The 24,789-nt window shown below is 48.5% G+C and overlaps 1 long non-coding RNA gene across 1 annotated transcript; it reads left to right on the top strand.

Moving 5' to 3' along the window:
• The first annotated feature begins 3,605 nt into the window (after positions 1 to 3,605).
• On the top strand, positions 3,606 to 23,382 carry LOC125727664 (uncharacterized). The gene is made up of 3 exons (XR_007388818.1): positions 3,606 to 3,687; positions 18,161 to 18,294; positions 23,252 to 23,382. It is a non-coding gene; the product is annotated as an uncharacterized LOC125727664 (long non-coding RNA).
• The last annotated feature ends 1,407 nt before the right edge of the window (positions 23,383 to 24,789 follow it).

Raw genomic sequence — 24,789 nt, 5'->3', positions numbered from 1 at the left:
ACCTGGGCCACTGCGATAAGGCGAAGCTCACCGGCAACGAGAAGGCCTGTCCGCAGAAGTCCAGCATCCCCCTCTGTCAGTATGCCACTGTGGCATTGTATACTTGACAGAAGCCATTTTGGTCCTTTACCTGTGTCGACAGGAGGTGAGGCAGGGGCTCCGCGCAGCCGCTTCTGGGGTTTTTAATAGCTACACCGTTTCGACTTCTGAGTTGTACAGCTACGACAAATCCGCTGGGTTCACAGTTTTACGATCTTCCTGATCACTCTCCAGGCCAAGAGGGGCCAGCAAAAGTCAAAGCCAGTGAAACTACTGTGGTTTCAGCAAACATCTCCACACCCTTGGACCTGCATCAAACTACATAATTATTTCCCCTCATCTCAGAAACACGCCTCAGCCATGGCTAATAATTGGAAATCTGTGCGCAATGTGTGTTGCTTAAGTGACGATCATCTTCTTCGCCTGGATTGACGGCCCGGTTTGAGTTTTCCCCCCTTAACTAATCTGCGGGATTCATGGGCGGGAGTTTTATGAGGCGTGTATCTGTCGAACTTTTGCTTGTGATCCACAGGCCCGGCTATAAAAAAATAAATCGTTCTGCGAATATAAACCGAAGTACGATTCGCCAGCCATTTTAAGTCTCTGGGGTCATTGCTCAGTTACAGCTTCTACGTTTAATCATTTCTAATTAACAGCTGATGACAAAACTAAGGCCATTAAGCAGGAGATACTCAAGTGCTGCCATTATGTCTCTCACAATTTAATTCTGGTGTTTTGTGGTCTTGTGCAAGGGAACCAGACCTCTACAGCATTTCTGTAGCAATACGCCAAAAACGTTAGCTATTCCCTTGGTTAATTAAATTCTAAACAAACGCTTGGCAAGTAGCCAGACACTTCTGATGCAAAAAATAACTTTTCTTTGGACTGTGGCACAAAACCTCAAGAATAAACATTCTCACTGATTTCTGCGCCGAAATAACCGAGCAAAAGGCAGCCAAACACAGGCCACATGTGAGCAGTTACCTGGTGAACGTCTCCACCCCAAAGACTGAGGATCCTCTCTGGAATCATTGGCTGTACCATGTACTTTGGTGTGGCATCTATTTTACCCCAATGTTCAATATGTGCCTTCTATCAAAACAAATTACTCTCAGTGTGGCACAAACACTGACCTCACAGGATGAGGACCAAGTCATAAACCTGGAAGATGTTTACCTGGTTACCATAGCTGCAGTTCGCTATCAAAAAGGAGACATATGTGACCGTGGTGGATTGAGAATTCACTGCTTTTCTCTCCAAGCAGTGCGTTTTTGATGCACGTTTAAACTAAAGGACCAAGCATGCAGGTTTCCACCGCAGTTTACTTTTTTAACATTACCGATCCCGGGCGTGCAATGATTCCAGAGAGGATCCTCAGTCTTTGGGGTGGAGAAGTTCACCAGGTAACTGCTCACATGTGGCCTGTGTTTGGTTGCCTTTTGCTCGGTTATTTCGGCGCAGAAATCAGTGAGAATGTTTATTCTTGAGGTTTTGTGCCACAGTTCCATGACGTTGTGGTATGTGAGTATTTTTCTCTTGAGCTGGGTTAGAGTCGGACCTCTCAGTTTGATGAGGTAAAGGAAATCTCTTTATATACTAAATATATTGAATTCCAGCATTCCAGCAAAGCACTCTCATCACACTTTGGCACTCGGTACCAAGTCGCACGGAGCACACAGAGCAACCAGTTGATAAACCATAACTCCCAGTTCCCAATAAGGACACAACGTCAGCCAGCCAAAGCCTCCCATCAGCACCGACCAGGCGATGTGGTGTCTCTACCCATGCGGCGGGTGGAAGGTGAGGCTGCGTCAGACTAAATCTCACTCCTCCACCTCTGCTCATGTAGGCGGACGGGCGAACGCAGATTCAGCATCGGAGACTGTACCGTGCCAGCGGTTCACTGCCGTAAACTGATGATCTTTAATTATTCTGAGCTAGTTATGCGTCAGCATAATTTCAAAACTGAACATTACAGTCGGAATAGTATGTTTGAGTTTTATGTCTAACAGGGTCGGGTTTTGTCATTTCTGGGCCCCGTTAGTGTAGTGACAGTTTGCGGCCAAAAGGGGGTCCCCAAACCTTTGGAGCCCTGAAACATACATTTTCTTAAAACAGAAATGTGGCTACTTATTACATTATTATAATGCATTTAAAAAATGAACCCTAACCAATAGGCACCGTTTATTTAAGTATTCGGTTTTCCGCAGTACATTTCCTGCACCGTAGCGAACCCCGCCTATACGAAAACGAAGCATACAGTATATGTGAATATCTTGTTTACACAGAGACTGTGCCTGCAGCGGCGCCGCGGCTCTTGGAAGAACAGCCTTTGTTTAAAAATAATCTCCGCGGTCCAGCCTGTTTAAGCTGCTGGCCGGCGGCCATGACGTAGTCTGCGTTTATCCGAATGATTAAGGAAACTAAACACGGAAGCGCGCGGCGTTCCCAAGGAAACGGCTGCTGGATGCGCGTGGCGACGGGGGCAGAAAGCGCAGCGCCGCTGCAGTCAGCGTACATATTTGCATTTTCCTCTTCGGCTGCCCTTTGCAAAAGTCACAGACGGTGACTAAATATAAATGGGAGTACTTTACGTAACCATTATGCAATTAATAGACGTCTTTTTTCTTCCCTGACAAAAACGTAAACCGTATTTGACCTGTTTGCAAGTCTGTAATACAGCACGGTAATCCCACCAGTGAAGATATAGATTGAGTGAATTTCCATTGCAAACAGCACTAAATATATTGAACTTTAACCTTATAATCCCCAATTCATTAACCCAGCTCAAGAGAAAAATACTCACAGTGGATATATAATTTTATCTGGGGCCACTGTATGGTTCCTATTTGTGTTTTCTAAATACCTTTTATTGCCAGAAGTGTGTGAGGAAGATATTTCTCTCTGATGTCTCTCTCCTTCACCTTTGACCCATATAAATTAGGCTTTTTCCTGCAAGACTGAGGGAGGACATGTCTCTGCACCCCCACATCTACCCCATCAATATTTGCTGTAGCCATTTTCACAGAGAATACAATAAAATTCAGCCAGGTCACTTATATTATTAAACTGCAATACGTTTTCTCAGGTTAATTGTTAACTGCTAGCACCAACGTGGCACTCTGGATCTTGTCCCACTTATCCTGGACATGCTTTTGGTGTCCATTAATGGGGGGAGGCAGGTGACTGATCGGGGTCTGACAGCCCCCTCCCCCCTCATGACCCAGCCATGGAGGAGGTGGTGCAATAGGAACGACCCTCATCCAGAGCCTCTGGAAGATACACTGACGGAACGGATTGTGTTGACATTTTGAAATTGCATAATTTGCCTTAATAAATTATTCCATAGGCTATAAGTACTCGATGTGCCTCATAAGTGCGCGAGGCACTGGGAGAGGGAAATGAATGTCTGCCTGAATTAAACAGTACGGCTATTTTACATTTTCAAATACTTTCAGGTCGTCTATAATTGTTTCCCTGGCAAATATGAAACTATAACCGCATATGCGATGTAATAATATACATATTTTAAAATCACGCACCTCCTAGTTTTTCGCAGCTGTGGACAGTATTTCGCGAACAACGCGAGATAAGGTGCTCAGAAGGCAGGGCAAGAGCGGTGACTACAGGCAACGAGACACCCCAGCTGTATGTAACCTTTATATCACGACTCAAACCATTGCAGCTTTTGCGGTGCAAAATAACCCCCCTTCCTCCCCCACCAAATCTGTGATAATCCGACATATTCATATTGCTGCGTAGTAAAAGGTAGGCCTAACATCAAACACCCAGCTCAGTTTGTATTTTTAGGCACGCCGTTGAAAAAACACCAGGGAGTTTACCATGAAATGAACAGCGCAAAAGTGCAGTGAAGTTTGCACACCTATTTGTCTTTCTCACTGTTTCGAGTTGGTTCACCTGGAGATATAATACACCGTATTCGTTTTAGATGTTATTGAATCCACTTGCGTGTATAAATCGTTTCAGTCCTTCCGCTCCGCTAGATCCAAAGTTGCAGCGCAATCGTTTGGCAAAAATCAAACCATCAATGCCAGCAAATCCTGCCAGCTTTAAAGTCTAATAATTATGTTTTTGGAGGACAAGTGTTGTGTTGCGATCGGGTGCCAGCGCGAGTGATTTGCCACAGGAAAGAGAGGAAGCCGGACACGGGGAGTGGAGGTACGTTTGTAAAATGTGGAAGTGGAAAAGGCAGAGACGCGAACTATTATACGCATTAGGATTAAACCTGCACGCTGAATAATATAGCGCCTTTGGAAAACGTCGTGCTAGGGTGATGTCTGTAGATGGCAGCGGTGAGACACGCTGTTCAGAACCCAACGGACCCAGGTCGCAATTCAGTCTGTTATAGTGTAAGTTAACAGCGCATAAGGGAGATGAAAACTCTGCCTTTTTAGCAAAAAAAGGGGGAACATTTTCCATATTGGCACTGCAGACTACTGTTAAGTGTTCGGGTGAGATAACAGCTGTGTGCAGGATAGTTTAATAGAGGAAAACTGCCAGATGCGGACCTGGGGTTCCGTGGGGAGGGGACGTGGTCCCGGGATCCGTGAATTAACCCGATCAGTCACAGCACCCCCAGTCAAGGCGCAAAATGACCCGCTTCGAGGTGAATGAAAACACCGCACGCACTGACTCGGGTTGCACTAAACGCCACATTAAATATTCATGGGGATATTAGGGAGGATCATTTTAGTGCAGTGCGACCCGATCAGAATGGGTAATTTTGCCCTGCATGGGAGAGGGGACCGGGTCTGCGGAAGGATAGGACCCATTCGGCGGTGATTTCTGTCCTCGATTGATGTAATCCAGTTATTTCTTGATTTCTTCTCTTGCATTGGGCGTCTGAGGTAGACGCACCATCACCGTCTCTGATGCTGGGATATCTCCAGTAGATATCTTACACGTTATAACAGTGCTTATTGACGAAGAACTACTTTCACGGCTTTCAGTGATCACTGACAAGTTTTGGGGGGGAGGGTATGGCCTCAGATCCTTTCTTTCGGAACTACCTTGACTTCATGTTTAAAGCCTTCATTTCTATGCCCGTTTATTTGGACGCCGCTGTTCTGTGACCAGGGGGCGCAGTTGCACATCTCGGGGCTCATTGTCTTCATTTCAACACGGCTAATCCCGGGTCCCCAGCCCGACGTCTGTCCCGACGATAGAGGCAACGCGCCCGCCGCCCACACGAACGGTTCCTCCTGCGTGCTACCCGATTAGATGAGGGCTTAGCCGGAGAATAATTCAATGCGGTCTCAGTGGCTGCCTTCGGGGGTTTTAAAAGATTTTCATGATAAAAGAATATAAATGATGATGACGATGATGATAATAATAATAAAAACAGATTGGACACGGAATCCGGCTCTGCGGGAATGAGACGCGGCTGCCGGGGACGGCAGCGCGTGAGGTAAACGTGCCACGGCAGACAGCGCACATGGCCACTGTCTTCATCCAGGTATAATCAAACCATCTGGACACGTGTACATGCGCAGCTTTCTGTTGTTATGCTTTCAGTTCTCCTCCAGTGAACTACCAGCTCATTTGCGCCACCAGAAATGACTTTAGACATTTTAATTGCAGCCGAGAGTTTTTTAAAATGTAACTTTTCCATAGATATAGCACACTTACTGATCCTGTCACATGTCATGGCTTGGTGACGAATGGAATTAGGCTACGCATTTCTTAATGTCATTGTCATGAACTGTGTCAGGTGTACTGGCCCCATCCACGGTGCCCCGCTTGCTGAGTGGCCTTACCGTCATGGACGCCTGCTGTATGCAGTATGAATGGGGAGAGGCCCGAAACAGGGCCCATTTGACAGTCCTGTCAGCACAGCCGGCTAGCTGCACTACTGAACACACCCTCTAGGGGGAACTGTGGAGCGTAGCCTGAGTCTGAATTTTGGGAGCTAGGGTGGCGAATGGGTGCATGGGAAATGGGTCGAGGCCGGCCCCCGCGGCCTCTCCAGTGCCGCCCGAGCTAATTGGATCAATTAATAGGATCTATTGGTGCCTCTGCAGGGGTTTTTAATGACCGTTAGACAGAAAGAGGCTGCAGCGGCGGCCTAATTGAATGAAGACGGTTAATAATGTGTCTGCACTCCTACCCAGTGTTTAGAAAGCCGGAATTAAAGAGCCCCCCGTTTCCGATCACAGTTTACATCCCCCAGCACAAAAAATGAGGGCAGCGCTTGCTTCATTATCGACGTTCATCCGGCACCTCTCCCAAAACCGCCCCCCCCACCCCAACACTCACATTAACATACTGCCTTTCTGCGAGCCCGCTCGTCCTCCCCCCCCAGCTTGTGTGTCGCGTATCCGTGTCCCCGGCCGCCATGGTAACCTCTCGTGCTAGTCTCTTTTTGGAGAAATGCTGCAGAGGCAATAATATTACTGATACCAAATGTGCTTGGGGCTTAATATCAATTGTGTGTGTCTGTTTGGGCAAGACTTCCGCATTCCAAGAGGCGGGGGCCTGTTAAATGATGCTGGGTATTAAAATCGCCCTAAAAGTGCACGTTTGCAATGGTACTAATTGTAGTAAGATCTGCCTCAGCCAGCCTTACGATCACTGGGCTAAAAGCGAGGATGAGATGTCAGGTCCGTTTCTTGCTGTTACTTATGCTTCCTGCCCACAGCCATTGGGCGTCCCCTGGATCCTCACACATCAAGTTTATTTAACCATCCTGTTTACCCAGGTTGGCTTGTTAGAAATGAGGTTCTGCCAGCGATGGGCTGGAGAGAGGCTACAACAGCGGCTGGGCAATAACGGACGAAATGGGCACATCAGAACAACTACCAGGGACAGTTGATTTGGGTGAGGACTGGATGTGGCCCTGTGTCCTTCCGGCTGGCCTTCCTAAGATCATGGGAACTGCCTTGTTTTGGTCACTTGCCTGTTGGGTGCTAATCTGCAATGCCCGGCCAGCAGAGGGCAGACTCCTCTCCTCTAAAGAGCAGGGGGACAGATTGTATATAAATCCCCCCTTCCCAGATGCACTGACCTTATTACTCCACTCCTCTGCAGACTTCGTCAGCGCCCGAATCATGATAATCAGATCCCGCTAATTTATCTGCTGCAGATGGCCGGTGGCCAGGCCGTGCCCCGGAGCAACGAGGCAATTTTACAACCAATTTGTATTTTACGTTGCTCTCCAAAACAAATAAGATGGCACACATCTGCTGCGGGGTTTGGCCTGGTCCAGGGGATGGGGTTGATTTTAGAGGGGAGTGTGAGGGCCCAGGGCCAGCCAGAGACCCTTGGTACTGAATAGAGGTCAGGTGCCAGTTTCGGAGCTGATTCTCTGCCACCCTAAACTGCACATTGACACGTTAAGGAAACATGTGAGCATCGGTTGGGGGGCGTTGATCTGCTTACAAGCCATTAATGCAATTTGTGCTACTTTACAGATGCCCGTTAACTGTAACCTTCCTGGCACACGGACGGATCTGATCTGTGCTTTATCTGTTTGTCTGTGAGGTGGATCTAATCAGAATGAATGCCTCCCTGGAGCCACATCTCAGTGCTCAGGGTCAGTGCCGGGCGGCGGCCGGCGCCATCGACTGCTCTTCATGAATAATTCACGTCTTTAACGACACCGAGCACGCATATCTGATCCGACGCACTTTATAGCTTCTGACACATCCGTAAACCTCTTCGGGTCTTTGAGGGCTGCCTTCCTGCCCGATGCTGGCGGAGATAATGGTGCAGAATTGCGGATGAAAAGCCAGAGGACGTTTCATGCGGCCCGTCGGCGGGGATGCATGCCATTTCGGCTGTAGAACCACCCCCCCCCCCCCCCCACAAGGAGATGGTCCCGAGGGCCTGAGGAGGTTCGGATCACTCTGTGGTAGCACCTCTGGGGCTCCAATCAAAAAAATGACTTTGGAGCCCCCCCTAGCGCAGTGACTGTTTGTGGCCAGAAGGGAGCCGCCAAACCTCAGCATGGTTCTGGTGGTGGTGAGCAGTGCCGCTGTGTAAGGGAGGTGCTCACAGGCAGCATGCTTGTGCTTCTGGGGAAATGCCAGGCCTGTCTTTACTCCTCTTCTCACGTTCACCCTTTTCATGCTTTCTATGGTTTTCATATTCTTTCCAGGCCTGGTGTCCCTTGTGAGCAAAAGGACTTACTGTTCACTTATCTCTCTATTCCTGCTTCTAAAGCTGTAACTCATGGGTCGAGCTTTCCCTTGCTATCTCCATACCCCTCACCTCATACTTTTCTGTCTTGCTCACCCCCTCCCCCACCACCTCATTGTCCCGTGGAATTCTTGGAAACGCAGAAGAGAGTGAGGGATTACTGTCCCAAGTATCGAGTACACAATGAGTACCTTCCCAAGTACGGAGTACGCCATGAGTACTGAGTACTGTCTGATTATCTATGCTGTCTGTCCTGTGGAAGTTCCTTTGTGTGTGTATGTGTGTCTGTGTGTGTGTCTGTGTGTGTGCGTGTGTGTGTGTGTGTGTGTGTGTGTGCGAGAGAGAGAGAGAGAGAGAGTTTGTGTCTCTGCGCTCTCCCTTGTGGAATTAACAAATATACGCTAGAAGCTGGTATGGTCTGTTTTTGAAGGTTCCTGTCAAATTAGCATTTTGCTGACATACCTTTTGATTTTTGTTCTTACCCAGCATTAGGGTTGCGCGTCTTTAACACTAACTACCATAAGCTTACCTTGCTGACTCCCTGCTGGGCGAATCAGCTTCTTTATATTCAAGTCACATGATGCTCTGTGGGAGGGGCTTGTGCAGCAGTTGAAAGAGAGACCCCAACACCATGGAGATACCCTCAGCTAGCGTCCATCAGGACGTGGTCGCCCAGGAGACATTCTTTTGCTTTTCTCGCGATTGTACAAATCATTCATTTTAAATACTGAATAATCAGTGCTTCCTCCCCTCGATATGGTGTTTTACCTCAAATAATTTGCAGTGTGAAAAGACTGTGTGTGTGTGTGTGTGTGCTGCCGTCAAACAGGCTGTGAGTTATGGGGGCCTGTGCTATCAGGTCGCCTACAGGGACCAGCTAGGGACCATGCTGTGGGGAGGGTGCTGTGGAGGGGGGTTATTTATAAGGGAAGGAACAGTAAACAGGTTAATGAGGCCATCCTGAGTGGGCCGAGGTACTGAAACCCTTGGTGTGTGAGATTATCGCAACCTGCCAATTAAATACATCTATTGGCCACATTATCAGATCCTGTCGGGTTGAAGTGGGCGGGAGTGATGCCTAACAGCAACCCCCTCCCATGGGGCCCTTGTACCTCCTCCTGTTAGACATGTGGGCCTGTTCTATCAAGGTCTGCAATGTTTTTGAGGCAGAATCGGGATGGTTTCCAAAAGGTGAGCTGGCCCTTTAAGAGGTAAACCGTGTTTCACTCTGTGCTGAATCAGTTCACTGGTGTGTCTTTGTGATTTTTGTCATGTGCCGGTCACCTGCCCATCTGTCACTAATTCTTCATTATTAGAACACCAGCACAGAGTTAAATGCTCCACATGTGATTTGACCAAATGCCAAAGCACTGAAGAGACTTCAGCTAGAGACTTCGGTCCTTCGGAGATTGCTGGCCAGGGTGTGCTCTGGGATTACACAACTAATCTCCCACTCTCATCCTGCTTAGTCCTGGTAAAAATACTCCAATTAGCAATGACTTCATTTCCCGAGTCTGCAGAGTCAATACCAGTGATCATAGACAAAAAAGCATTAATCCACAGGCTTCCCGAACGTCGTCCGGTGGCTAGCCAAGCGTTAAACGAGCGTGTTAAATGAGTGCAGGTACGAGGTACCCCCCCCAGCAGCCGTGTCCCACACGACCCCCCCCATCCTTTGCAGCAAGGCAGTGGTTGGAAGCCTGTGTGAGCATCCTCGCTCTGCTGGGGGCCCATCCTGTGTGCCTTGGATACCAGACCCCTCTCTGCAGTGTCAGCACACGAAATCTATCACAGAAATACACAGTCGTGCTTGCGAGCTTCTTTTCTGGAACGTTGTGCGCGGAGTCCGATTAGAATTTGAAATGCAAACAAAGCGAAGGAAGAATTAACCCCGGAACAATGTGGAGGAGTACAGATTACGAGTAGGTTGCAAAAACAGAGACGTCTTGAACGTTTTCTTCATTCCGATGGACAGGAAGTGATGTCATCGCCTTCCTTGATGAGTCGGGACTGTGTGGGCGGCCTCTGGGACAGCAGCAGCATCTTCCTTCTTGACAAATTGGTCTCTGAGCTGCGTCCACTGCCTCTCGTGCTCTCTGCCTCCCTCAGCCCACCAGCCTGTTCATTTCGGCTGTTTGAGATGCTCCAGGGCACGTTGGTTCCTCCGAGTTACTCCCCCTCTTCTGTGGGTCACCTGTTAATCACCGTGGGGCTGATGGCTGCTCCTGACAGGAGGAACTGTAAACTAGACCAGAGCTTCTTCCCCAGAAACCCCTAAGATCTCAGGAAACTTCACCAGAATGAAAGTTTAGACGTATAGTTCCCCAGCGTGATCTTGTGCTACATAATGGTGGTGGAGGATAGATGAGGCCCTGGAAGTGGCGCTCAAGAGGTAAACAAATGAACACCTTAGACGAAGGGTGTGTCTGGTGAAGGGCGGCGTCGATTGGCCGACATCTTCACACTTCCTTCTCATTCGTGATCAGAGGTCTGCGATTCCTTCGCTTTGATTGGTTAGTGATTTTTTTTTTATTAGACCACAGAGTAATAAAAAATTTATGCAACAGGAATGATCATTTTGTCTATTACACTCTCTAATTAGACCAGTGAATGAGTGAGATGATTTTCTACAACTCACCCTAGACATTTTTACTATCAGAATATCTTAATTCAAGATTTAAGAGTTTATTGTCATCTGCATGGTAAACAGTCAGTCATACTGTGTAGTAAAGCCCCGGCCTTCCGCACATGCGGACCAGCAGTCTCAGGGAGGGACACTCTTCTTATTTGATAACTTTGTCTAAATCTGTGGACTGAAACTCCTTAATTTCTGACTCATTTTTAATAATTCGTTATTATATCATGTTGTGCTCCGTGATTAATTTTCCAGATGCAATCGAAAGGACAGGAATTACAGTGTGGCGGTTTCATCCTCAGACAGCAGGGAGCGTGAAGTGGCAGTCTGTCTATCGGTCTGACTGTCTGTATATCTGTCTCTTTATGTTCTTGTCTGTCTGCCTGCCTGTTTCTCACTTTCTGTCTTTCTACCCGTCTCTCTGGCTGTTTGCCTGTCTGTCTTCTTGTCTATTTGTTTATCTCCCTGTTATTGTCCTTCTGTCCAGTCTCTGTCTGTTTATCTTTCTCCCTGCCTGTCTCCCTGTCTCTGTTTATCTCTCTACCTGTCTGTCTCTCTCTGTCTGCCCTTGTCATTGTCTTCCTGTTTCTGTCTCCCTTCCTGTCTATCTCTCTCCGTCTGTGTCTCTGTTACTGTCTGTCTCCCTGACCGTCTACCTGCTGACCGCTTCAGCTCAGAGACGAGCCCTCTTCTAACCGCCCCCCCCCAGCCCCCCATATGCCCCAGTCCCTCTTATCTGCTGCCTGGATCTTCTCACACTGGCATGGCAGTTTAGTGTCTGCCATTTATCATCGCGCGTCCGTCCCCCCCCGACCGCGGCTAATATCAGCACCTGTGACGCCTGGCCTGTCACATTGCGCGGCTCGTTCGAGGACTGCCCGCTGTCTGCCGGGTGTTGGGCATCACACCGTGGACTCGATGTGGCCCACGTCTGTCACTCAGCCACCTTTGCGGATCGCCCTTGTCTGCAGAGGAAGTGGAGATTTGGGGCCATGCGATGGACCCCCAGCAGGACCCAGCAAGGTCAGGCCAACTATACCATCCCCAAGTGGAATTCAAGCTTTATCTGCCATTGCTACAAGTGCATTGGCATTCTTCATTTCCTATGTCCCATCTTGCTGTCCTATAAGACACTCCGACACACGTAAGAGTAAAGCCTGGGGTCAGAGCACAGGGTCAGCCATTTGTCAGTTTGGGGGGGGGGGGTTCAGGATCTAGCTCAAGAACCCAACAGTGATAGGACTGTGCTGTAATATTCTTGTTTTTATCATTTACTTAGATTTTAGTTTCCTTGAATATTTGTAAATAATCTGTACTTGTCTAGCTTGTATTAATATGCTACACGTCAATCATGTGTGCACGCTCCAAGACAAACTCCCTGTCTGTGTAACAAACTTGGTGAAATAAAGTGATTCTGATTCTGTCAAGCACGGGATTCAGACTAGCGACCTTCTGATTACAGGCGTAAAAGCCTAACTCACTTATGCACACATTGCCTCCACCCATACAAGTTATTGAATTAAAAATGCTAACGGTTGGAAAATGTTTTCCCGTTGCAAAGCGCTGATCTGAGGCTGGGGATTGTAATTGTCTTTTCAGCCTCCCCTGTGTGCTCAGTCCTTCTCCACCAGGGGGCCACGGTGCATTAAGTCAAGGGAATATAACGCGTTGGCTCCCCCAGGTCCTCGTCCAGGCACTACATGCACCTGTGGATACGCTTATTGGCCTCCATCAAACCCGAGGTCATGGAGGTGAAAGTTCAGCACCCCGGCTTTCCCTCAGCTATCTTATGGGCATTTCCCTGGCAAGACGACTCGCCGAACGCACATGTGATTAGCCAAAGCTTGCCTCCGCTACTAAGCCTAATATGTGACAGGCCGTGCCTTTCAAATTGGTTTAATACGTCGCAATCGCGCGCTAAGAAATCTATATTACACTAGTCGTAGATTTGTGTCCTTAATAGTCCGTAATGTGATTTTTTCCATAACAGAGCTCACAGTGAAGCACGGCTTTCCGATGGAATTTTCCACATGCGTTAGCCTGATGGAGCTACGCTAACAAACGACATTTGTTGATGCCACCTAAAAATCAATGGCACAAGTGCAGTGGCCCGTACTGGATCGATCTTGTGTGGACGGACATCAGAGACTGGCAGGTCATTTACATGACTTACAGCCGTGCTGCAGCTCTGTTTAAAAGGAGAGCTGCACTGGGAGAAACATTGTTTTCTATTATTTAGGCGGTAGATGCAATTGATCATTTTATTCTTTTCTTAATCCCCCTTGAATTTATGTTTAAATGTCCTTTTGAAATCACATGAATTCATGCAAGTGTGGGTATAGCATTCTGTAATGAATGTCCTAGCCTGGTGTTCTTGTTAAATCTCGAATGAAAGGCACGTTTCGAATGTTTATTAAAGAAGCTATAGACTCAGACGTCTGAAGGGTTTCTCGTGCATCGTGTTCCCTCGCTTGAAAAGAGCATCGTTTCCATGGTGACCGGACTGAGGGTTGTCATGGTAACGGTAGGCCAAACTGGCTGGTTCTCTGGAGTGAGGTATCGCGGCCGTAGCCGGAGTCTTGAACTGTTGCCCTTTTCACAGTGGCTTTCAATTACGGCGCAGACGGAGGGGGCAAACAGCTTGGAGACGGGGCCAGACGAAACAAGGGGTGCCTGATTGTGTTTCTGATGCTGGTGCCACCTAAATCGTCACGTATACAGCTCCCCCCTCTGACAGCCGGCGCTAACTGGAGCTAGCTAGGAGTAGGGCAGGGGAATGCTTACACAGCAAAACGACCTCATTTCAAGTTTTACCTTAAGACTTTTAATTTGTTTTTTGAACCACTTTTCTCAGTCACCTGTCATGTGTCTTTGGGTTTCCATGACAACAAGAACAGTGGTGTAAACAATGTCACTTCCTGTCTTTATGTAAGGTAAGGGCATCAGAGAAGAAGGGGCACAGTCCAGTCTCCGTAACCATTCAGTCCATGCGCCGGGCGTTCCCTGCTTATGGAAAATCACAGCTGTTTGATGGGGGGGGCGACAGGGAGACCCCACAGCTTAAGACCACCTGTCCTCCCACCTTGTTTTCGCGTTGCGGCTGGATCTGACAAGGGCCGATGGGCACAGGAAGTGTGCCGGTCTAATCTGTGCTGTTGTGAATAAACTTATAACCAGGCTTGACACGTTTGCTGGGCCAGTGCGATTGAGGGGGAGGTTTGGGGTTTTATTTAGTGCTCCGCAGCTTGGCAGTGGCAGTTCGGTCTGACTGAAACACGTTCCTGAAGGGCGTCGGGATTCACGCGACCATTAGGACGCGCCACCGCCCGCTGCATTCCCGCCATCAGTCTATTAACGGGCGATTAGCGTCAGTGCAGCGCCAGCGTGTCGTCAGTACAGCGCCAACACAATGCACTCTCATTATTTCCATTTAATCTTATCTGGTTGCCTAGACACCCTTGCGAGGCTCTCGGCAGGATGGCGTCTGGTCACTGTGTCGGCGAAGATCCACACATGAGCGCCCCCCCCCCCCCCCCCCCCCATTGGTCTATACGAATAAATATCCTTTGGAGAAATTCGCCATCTTGCGGGGCAGAGAAGGCAGCCCGGAAAGTTCCAAGTGCGATGGCAAGTTTGAATTTAATGCTAGCTTAGTGCTGCTGTGACAACCTGGAAAGCTCCGGAACACCTCGCCGGTTACATAACGTGGGAAATGGGCAAAACGGGGGGGGGGTGTCTTTCCAAACTCTCTCCGCCTCCTCTCAGTGTTTATGTCCGTAATGCTTGAGTCGCTTTGGGGTATATTTTCTGATTTGTTTTTGTTGGAGCAGATGGAATGAAAAGGCCCGGAGGTAATGTGAGGCAGGATACCGCGGAGCAGTGTCTGGATTGCAAACGTGGGAGTCGGAGGATGTCGTGTGTTTGGCGCCTGCTTTTGTCTGATTGGTGTTGTGGCGTCGTCCATCGCCACGCCCCCTCCTCTGATAGGTGGCTGTCCTTCACCAGCTTTCTTTGACCCGATGTTCACAACATCAGGAGGACGCTGCCCCTGTGGGTGTCCAGCCATCCGGAAGGAGAGGAGATCGACCATGTGGGTCACCAGCAGGAGCATGAGCTGCTTTTCCCCAATAGCTACTGAGAGCCCAGGTGGGGTCCCCCTTTGACGAGGCCCAAATCCAGCTATTAGGGAACCGGTCAGATGAATAGAAGCATTTCCTGTGAGCGGTCCAGTGTCACGCGGCGGCTTCCTGCTCGGCGGAGTTCGTCTTCGCGACACGCTAAATGCTGACGACGCAAAACTTGCTAATTGCTTACGTTTGCTAAGCCTTTTCAAAGGAATGTTTGACTTTGGCTCACTCTCTGGCTACATGCTAATTCAGCCCCTGCAACATCTCTGCTGCGTCAGTACAACGACGCTACATACAGCCTGTGGATCATCATCACATCAAAGCAGTCGTAAGTCTCTTTGGGGTAAAGTGGTGAAATGATATTCTGCCACGCGAGTTCGTCACGGGGTCCCTGTGGAATGTGGATGGTCCTAGGTTCCCTGTAAGTGCTTTCACCGCTTATTCTCTCGTTTAATTGATGGCGTTTTGAGCGCTCGGTTAACGAAAGGGTCGATGATTGGCCACTTTGATTACCTCCACGTAATTAGTGGAACCGGATGGTGCCCCGGGGGTTTTCGCGTCCAGCATTATCTCGCTCTGAAGGCTGGCCGAATCAGAGCAATAATCCTAATTAAGGCTCTTGTGAGGGCTCTCTCTGCAGGCTTCTGCTTCTCCTCACAGGCCGGCTCGTGCCATCCTCCGTCCTCATTAACGTCACCGGTGCAGTTATCATCAGCTCGGCCCGCCATTTGCGCTGCTCCGCGTCTCTGCTAATGACTGACCTCTGACCCAGTTGAAGAGCGCAAGTGAACGGAGAGACCAAGAGGCCCCCTCCCCGTAGAGACTGTTAGTGTGGAGAAGCTCACCGCTAAGTGCTAATTAGCGCCGTGAAGGCCCAGCGCTGATCCACAGCCCCCTTCCCTCATGCCTCCAGTTGAGTTCTCTCTGGTGCTTCTTTGAGGAGTAGGGTGCCTCTCCCCTGTACCCTCCACCCCCGTTAGCCATTTGCGGTGGTTTCATCCAGTTTCTCATTCGCACCTGCCCACCCCCCTTAGCCATTTGCAGTGGTTCCATCCGTCGTAAATCAGGCCAGTTAAACCCGCACATCCCTTTGTTTACCGACTGCGGTATCTGTTACTGTCTGTGAGTGTAACCATGAGGATTAGCCTACTAAGCTAAGACTTTCCTTCTAAAGGGAACAAATTAAACCCTCGTCTCTGCTCCATTACGGGTTCAAACGCACGCTGCGAGTCATGTAGAGAGGCCAGTCCATCTAAGCGCTTGTCGTTGGACTGAGGGAGGTAAACGGAACAGCCAGAGGAAACCCAACAAAACACGACGTCTCCTCGCACACAGGGCAGGGATGGGATTCAAAACGCCAGCCCTCGAACTGTGAAGCACCCACAGAGACAGCGTACCACCTCAGCACCCTCCCCCTGTAAGCCCCTCTCATCCTCAGCTGGCTGCTGCGTGGGGTCAGTATTACAGTATTTACAGAGACACAGTTACCCAGCTGCCATCTCTGAAGAGGGCTGGTAGGTTTATGGAGGTTCCAGGGCAAAGCTGTCTCGCGTTGACATCCTAGTTCCGCCATGTCCAACATGCTTCAACAGCATAATTTCCCGCGGGTTTCAGCTGAGTTCGGGAATTCGCTTATTGAAATGTAACGAGCATGCAAATCCTCGATATGAACATAACGATCAATGCCTGGATTTCCGCAGGGCCAGATGGAATAAACGCTAAATTAATTTATTCGTTCAGATGAAATGGTTGTTTTTTGCTCGTAGGTCTTTTTCATGGAACAATCTTTTTGCCCTGATTTTGGTTATTTGTACATGGTCTCCCCGTGCTGCTGGGTCGTCTGCAATGCGCTTTCAGATGGACAGCACACAGGACTGAGGACGCTGCATTCAGTGAGGCTCTCCCATCTGATATTAGCGAGTACAGAGTTGTGGACGAAAGCAGCCAGACCTGGGGAGGACAAAGAGACCCTGCATTGAACAAGTTTGATGCCCAAACTGTCCCATGGGTAGAAGCGTAACCATCAGTGGTATTCACCACCACTCGAAGTAGACATTCGCTCGGGACCCCAAGGTTTGCGCCCCCTGATGGCCACTAATGGTCACTACGCTAAACATTAAATAATCATGTTCCTTATTTAGGAGATGCTGAAGCGGCATGTTCTGCTAACCAGCTAGCTAGCTAGCATCTTCCAATGCTACTCACTAGCTATTTATTTACCCAGAAACTCAGGTCGCAAATGGTCAGTGTGGTGAGACGGGGGGGCTGAATCCCCTGGTGGGCTACTTCCTCTTTGCTGTGGTTTGGTGTGGGATATGGAGACACATATACACCAGGCTGAAAGTTCTTCGGGAATCCTGCGGGATGCGAGTCAATTTCAGTATTAATCTGGGAGGGGACAGGAAACATAGTCAACGGTAGAGGGAATTATATTACCAGGTCAGTTTTTAGATGGTGATCTAATGCAAATTAACTTTGTTTTCTTTATTTTGAACACAATGCTAGCTGTGCCATGACTTTTTAAGTTCCCAAAATGGTTCATTATAAATGTTTCTAAATGTTCCAAAACAGCAACCAACAATCACTGAATTTCTCGCAGACATGTCTGGTCATAATGACTCTCTCCTGGTGAAAATCAAAACCGAAATGTTAGGAATATGGACGTTTATCTCACGTTAATTGTGACAAGACGTGTGTGAGGTGAAACATAGAAGGTTAAGAGAGTAGTTTTGGATTTGCGGGCACATGGTGATCGACCTGCTGCGTGCACTGTGCATGAGGCGAAAGGTCGCACGGTGAGAGGAAGGCGTCCTCGTGTCTCGGGATAGAATACGTGCATGGCGAGTGTGGATTCAGTTGCAGGGAGTGTTGCTGCATGGTTGCAATTGTGTTTGTGGTCTTACTGAGATATCAGACTTGGTGCAAAACCGTAGCCTAGTTGATTAGCTAAGTTTGCAATCTTAAAATAATCCCCCACCCCTCCCCCGGGATTGGGATGGGACTGCATTTTTATTGGGATAGGATAGGAATTTTCCTATAGGAGGGGGAAGGTGTCACCCTCTAACATCCCCCCCCACCTCATCTCAAGTCCAAATCGCTTTCATTACTCCTGATGAAAGCTGCTCTGGTCTTGCATAACTGAGGAGCATCCTATATGAAGCACTGGGGGAATCTGCTCTCTAATCCATTCTTTCTGTTTCAGGTGCAGAGTAACTGAGGGCTCCCCCTGGCTGTCGGTACCTGCTACTGCGCTGGCATGCCAGGTTCTCTTGGCCTTTCCCCACACCGCCAGTGTGTGCGGGTGCCTTTCCCTCCGCTACTGACTCTCCGCTGCAGGTAAATATGCGCATTACGGCTATTGTGGGACAAATCATGTGAAGGTTCAGTGTTGTGGATCTTAGATAGGGCTAACCTTGTGGTTAGGGTTAGGGTTAGGGTTAGGGTTCCTGGCCTGTAGCAGCAGGCTGTCAGGGTAAATGGGCTCCCATTCCAGCATCTGTATGGGTAGCAGGCAGACCTGGCGGGGGGGGGGGGGGCGCTGCATCTTAACCCCGCTGTACTTGCCTGCGGCAGTGTCTTGCTAACTCCTCTCAGTGTTTCATAATTACCAGCGCTGGTGAGTGGACAAGCCAGCAGGAGGGAGCCGAGCCAGACTTGGGGGGGGGGGGGGACAGTCGGAGGGGGCCGGGAGACGTAATTGGAGAGGGTGGCGGTCAGCGGTGCGGCTGGGAGAAGTTTCCGGGCTGCAGCTCGTTAAGAACAAGGCTGAGAGGTTTTGCTGCCGATTCCCTTTCAAGAGTAAAAGTTGCCGGGAGCAGATGGGGCAGCTGATGACACCTAGCTGGGCACCCAGGCGCCCCAATGCGCGTCGCACCAAATGTTTCCTTTTCCTCTCATTCCGGAAAGTACCACACCTCCGGCGGGAGCGAGATCCTCAGCAGCACCTCAGGAAGCTCGCCACCAGGTCGGCTCATTTTTCCGGACAGTTCTTGATGGATTCCTCCCCCAAGCATTTGTGTTGGGCCCTCGGGGTTTGGGGTCCCCCTGTTGGTCACAAACAGTCACTACACTGAATATTTCATAAATTTGTTCCATATTTAGGAGATGCTGAAGCTAGCTAGATGCTATCTTCTGACTCAGCTCGCAAGTCCCTGATTTAGTTTTTGAATTATCTCTGGGGGGGGGGTGACTTTTTGGGGCCCCAGAAACAATAAGTCCCCCCCCCAAGTAGCTGGTCTTAGTCCTGTGCTCAGTGGGGTGCAGTGGATGCTGGCTGGAGCGTCGGAAATTGGATTTGTCAGACGTGTACGGCGCATGGGGGGGCAAATTAATTCTTTGATTTAGCACGCCGCTCCTGGCCTCATTAATTCCCGTGGACAGGAGAGGGGGGGTTGAACAGTTTCACATTGTCCCCACTTCGTGTGTCACGTTTTCTCTGCCTAACCCCCCCCCCCCCCCACTCCTCGTGATGTACAGCCCCACCATCCCACAGTGGACGTGGACCTCTGTCAGAGAGCCCTACAGTCCGCACAGTTAACCCCAGACGTCCACCCGACTCAATGAATGTGCACGATTTCCACGTGCATGGATCGGCAGCATCCGATTGGCCAAGGCCTCTGATTTTGATTCGGTCTGAATGTTAATTACTCCTGCTTGACCAGAGGTTTAGAGGTAGAGAGAGAGAAAAAACAGAGGGTGGGCAGAGGTGTGGATATGTGTAGTGTAGCGGGGTGGGGATCAGTGCCCATGTCTGCAAGGTCATGGGGTCGAATCCCGTAGCTGACAGAGTAATCATGTCACCGTTAGGCTCTGGAGCGAGGCCCCTAACCTCAGCTGCCCCTGTGTCACTGGCTCCCTGACTCTGCTCCCTGACCCCAAGCTTTCATCACTTGTATGTTGGATGGAGCAAAAGCATCTGACAAATAAATGTGATGTATCGTATTTCCTGTAATAATGGCCGGGGCCTTTATTTACCTAAGCAATGAAGGGATAGGCCTTTATATGAGGCAGGCCTGTATTAGAGGCAAGCCTTTATTTACCTAAGCAATGAAGGGATAGGCCTTTATATGAGGCAGGCCTGCATTAGAGGTAAGCCTTTATTTACCTAAGCAATGAAGGGATAGGCCTTTATATGAGCCAGGCCTGTATTAGAGGCAAGCCTTTATTTACTAAAACCGCAGGAAGAACAGGTCTTTATTTGAGGCAGGCTTGTATTAGAGGCTGGCTTTTATTTACCAAAGCCTTGAAGAGACAGGCCTTTGTTTGAGTCAGCCTTGTATCAGAAGCAGGTCTTAAGATGCGGACGAGACAAGCCTTTATTTGAGGCAGGATTATATTGGAGGCAGGATTTATTTCTAATTCTCTCTCTTTTACTGCATTACACTGTTACTAAAAATTCTATATATGAATCAGTCAAACGCTACCGTTGTGTCAGTTTGAACCCTGTAAAGCATATTGGCTACACTTATTGGAAATGTGCTCTTGAGCTGTGTAATAGTACATTACAGTATTGCAAGGCCATCGAAATTTTAACAGCTGGCTAACAGTAGCAGTAATTGATTTCTAAAGTGTAGTCTTAGAAGTTAACTTTGCATCAATGCCATATGGTCAGTTTAACTTGTGTGCAGCATGACCAGTCATGTACTGGAGTTTGCAGCAAATAGGCCAAGGTGTCACAGCACATAAGATAATTCAGGTATTAACATTAATAGACATTCCTTTTTACAGCAGCGTTAAATATGTAATAACTATCAGATGTACCTGCAAGCAAAATCTGAACTGAAAAACTAGGATATTACCTAAACAAGCAACATCACAGCTTGCCTTGCCTTACAGTATCCAACCTTTGACTTATATTGTACGAAATACATTTAAAGCAATAAATCAAATGCTGAATGTTAGTTGTCTATAAGATACAGTGCAGTCAAACGTTTTTGCACATCTCAGGATTTTACCACTTTCATAAAATACAGATTTTTTTATTCTTGTTAAGCATTGGAAAGTTGAGTGAACAACTATAAATGAAAATATAAGTTAAGTAAAAAAGTTTCCTTTATAACACGGATAGAGTGTAACAGCGCATGTCTGACATCCTATTAGCTGGTTGTGTGGTGATGGCAGAGTCGCACTCTAGGCTGTCCTTTAACTCAAAACTTAAGCTTTAAACGCACTAGTTAACTGTTTCATCCCATGAAACACAGCAGTATTTATCGTCCCACGTAGAAAGAATGCCTAAAATTTTCTCTGCTGTTATACCTGCTAGAGGAGGTTACTTTCATCAATGAAAAATATGACATTTCCTCGCTAATGAAGGTACTCAAAAGGGTGAACATACTGTAAGTTTATTTGTTAGCAAATAAAACTGGGCATATTTGTAGTAAATGTTACATGCGAATGTAGAAAATGTCAGTGTGCGCAAAAATGTTTCTGTATTTATTAACGCAAATTTCACCGCGAGCTAAAACTGAATCAATGCAGCTTAGATACGCATTTCTGTTCCAGCTTTTTTCTGTTTCTTCCAAAACGTTCGAGCAACTGGACTGTTTGTAAATGTGCAAGTCTATGTTTTATTTATGTTGTTTGTTTATAAATCCCTAAATCTTCGTATAAATGTGCGTACGAGCGTTTCCCTTCTTTTGAAGCTTTTATGAATGACCTTCGTTTTTCCCCCCACCATGAATTTGGGGCCATGCCTTTATTTATTTATATTGATCAGGCCCCCGGTCATTATCTCAGACTTGGCTTTCAATTGAACCCCACTTTTTATTCGAGGGAATACAGTAAACGTTTCTGTAGTAATGCAAATAAAAAGAGGAGTTTATTACATTGAATTAACAGGGCTTGTTTTGTGTTCAAGAGATGAACAAAAATCACAGTAACATGGCCTGTTTGTGGGGAACCTGTGTTGGGGTCGTTCCATAATGGCTGTCATAAGGGGTGTCTCTGGTTAGAGCGCCCTCTGTGGTGGGGGGAGGGAGTGCTGTTCAACTTGGCATTGGCTGGGAGCTGAATCTGTCTGCGTGAGTGCGTGTGATGAATAGAATAACACATACTGAGATAGGCTCCCTGCCGCTGCTTCTGCAGAGAGAGGTAAGGTTGAGGTCAGTCTTATTTTCAGATGTTGTCTATTTTTAAAGTTGTTCAAACACATTAAACTCTAAATACCAAGCAGACGGTCATCTGACCACTGGAATATGAAGGAACGATATTCAGCAAGGTTTTTAAAAACAGTGTTAGCCTTAAGATTCACACCATCAGCACACGAATGGGTGGAAGCACCATGCAGGAGTGCAAACTGGTTCCACGTTCAAGATTTGATCCAGAAGGTTCTCGGATCCTCAACAGGAAAAGGGTGGTGGATGAACATCTGGATTAGAAGGAGAGAGAGAGAAAGGAGTAGAAGATGAATAAATTATGAAGGAAAAAAAATCTGCAGCCGCTTGTAGTGTAAACAAGGAGGGGGCGGAGACTAGAGGTCAGAGGTCAGGGGTCTGAAATCACTGGAGACGTGACATTTGGACAGTGGGACCTGGTCCACCTTCTGAGGCAGCTCTGGTGATGCGGCATGGCAGAGGATGCTGGAGCGGCATCTACACGATGCTGTCTGGTCACGGAGTTGCGTCCCTCATTTCCCGCCCATTAGCTGCCGGACTCTCTGACGCCCCCTGGCTGTTAATTGCCAAATGTGCAGGGTTGTTAATGCAGATGGGATGCCATGACAGCAGGAATATGGTAACTCACACTTGGGACGGGTGGCCCTGGGGGCGAGGGGGGAGGGGCTCATGCCCCTTCCATCTCCAAATCCGCTCCCTCCCCAGTGTCGCTTTCTGCTGCTTGGATTCCCGCAGACACAGAATCAACACTGACATTTTCTGGGTGGCCAGTGTGATTCTTCTGCTCCTGTCTGTCTGTCTGGTTTTGTCGTCACTGGCCAGTCGTTACCCTGCCTGCAGTGCTCAGATATAAATGGGAATCGATGGGAGCGCGTGGGCCGGGGGGGTGTTGGGGGTGGGGCTGATGGCTTGCGAGAGGGCAGAGAAGCCGGGTCATAAATCACGGGACCGGGAACAAATGCAAACACGTGTGACACAGGTCAGCATGACCTGGAGATGGAGGGTGTTTTGCAGCATTACGGTTCTGCTCAGACACGCATTAGAGACACTCCATGCTGAGTACTGCACATGTCAGAGATACAGCGCCACGTCCTTCTTCTGCGGCTGGTCTGTTATCTCACGCTCGTGTGCAGGTTTGTCCTTTGTGAACCGCTACCTGTCTTTCCTTTACCTTCCAGCAGATGGCGCCACATCTGGGGAGCACTGCACGGCTTCCATCACGCACATCTGTCGCCAGACCCGTCCGTCTCGGGCCCCATGAGCACAGCTGCTGGCCTCGGATGACGGACGTGGGTCTCCTAGTTACGCCACATGACGGCTCTCGTCATCTTCCTCACTCTCGATCTCTCCGAGCATCAGACTACATCCGTATCAATGCTGTTTTAAACCACATAAAAATACTAAACAAACCTCATCTTACTGTCCTCATTCGTATGCCATTAGATCGGCCTTAATTCCGTAACGAGCGACGTCTCCGTCCCCCTGCCGTATCGTGTAATTTGAGCATTTTTCTTATTGTATTTATCACACTTAATGGTGCCACAATCCGGAAAACCTGGAGGATAAAACATGCAAAAGCTCTTTAATAGCTCTGAGCAAACATTAGCATTAATTTTGCATACACTGATTTAATTATTGTAACATTCCGTTTGTTAATTAGAAGGAATTCAGATTAAGAGGATAATGGCATCCTGGGAGCAGGTGCCGTGACCCAGCTCCTGCTGGCAGGCTACGCCGAACCTCTCCGGCCTGTTTCCCAGCCTCCCTACTTCAAGCTTCAAGCTGCTTCATTGTCATCGGCAGCTGTGCATGCGTGCATAGTGAGATGAGGCAGTTTCTCCATGGGCTGCGAAGCAACACAAAGCAAAATATGACAAGGACAAAAAAAACGACAGTAACCAGTGCAACGATATACGACGCTCTGTACACATGTTTTAAATATAAGGACAATGAGCAGCATGTTGGACATCAATTATCGCACAAAGGGGAATTATTGCAGCTTTTGTTGAGTGTTATAGGCGAAGCGCGAGTGGCATTGAGATTATAATGGAATTATTGTGAGGAATACAGTGAGGTGGTTTACTAGTATGACATTTTAACGTGAATGTGCAGTAAGGATTCTGACGGCTTGTGGTTTGCAGTTGTCACGCAGCTTCGTTGCCGTTTACCAGACGGCAAGAGAGAAAGAAGTCCATGTAGTGAGTGGAATCGGTCTTCCACAATGTTACTGGCGCTGTGAAAGCAGCGGTTGTGGGAGATGTCCCTCAGGAGAGGTGGGGGCACCCCTGTGACTTTCTCCGCTGCCCTCACTATCCACTGCAACGCTGCAGTCTGAAACCATGCAGTTCCCACACCAGAGAGCTCACGCAGCCGCAGAGCAGACTCTACATCGTTCCCCTATAGAATGTGGTGAGGATCGGAGAGGAGGGTCTCGCTCACTTTAGTCTCCGTAAGAAGCGCAGGCGCTGTGGCTGATCTCCTGGCTGAGGAGGCTGTATTTAGGGGCCGAGCAAGGTTGTCCGTGGTGTGGACACCCAGGAACCTGGTGCTTTTGACCCTCCCTTTAGTGGCACCATCGATGGTGAGAGGTGGGTGGAAGGTGTTTATTTTCCTGAAGTCTATTATCATCTCTTATGTCTTTTCAACATTAAGAGGGAGATTATTGCACTTACACCAGGCAGCAAGTCTTGCCACCTCTTCCATGGATGGTGAAGCGTCA

Source organism: Brienomyrus brachyistius, unplaced genomic scaffold (genome assembly GCF_023856365.1).
Source record: "Brienomyrus brachyistius isolate T26 unplaced genomic scaffold, BBRACH_0.4 scaffold110, whole genome shotgun sequence".
In the NCBI taxonomy this organism is placed as follows: Eukaryota; Metazoa; Chordata; class Actinopteri; order Osteoglossiformes; family Mormyridae; genus Brienomyrus; species Brienomyrus brachyistius.
Note: the sequence above shows the minus strand (reverse complement) of the source record. Positions and strands in the feature narration are given on the sequence as shown.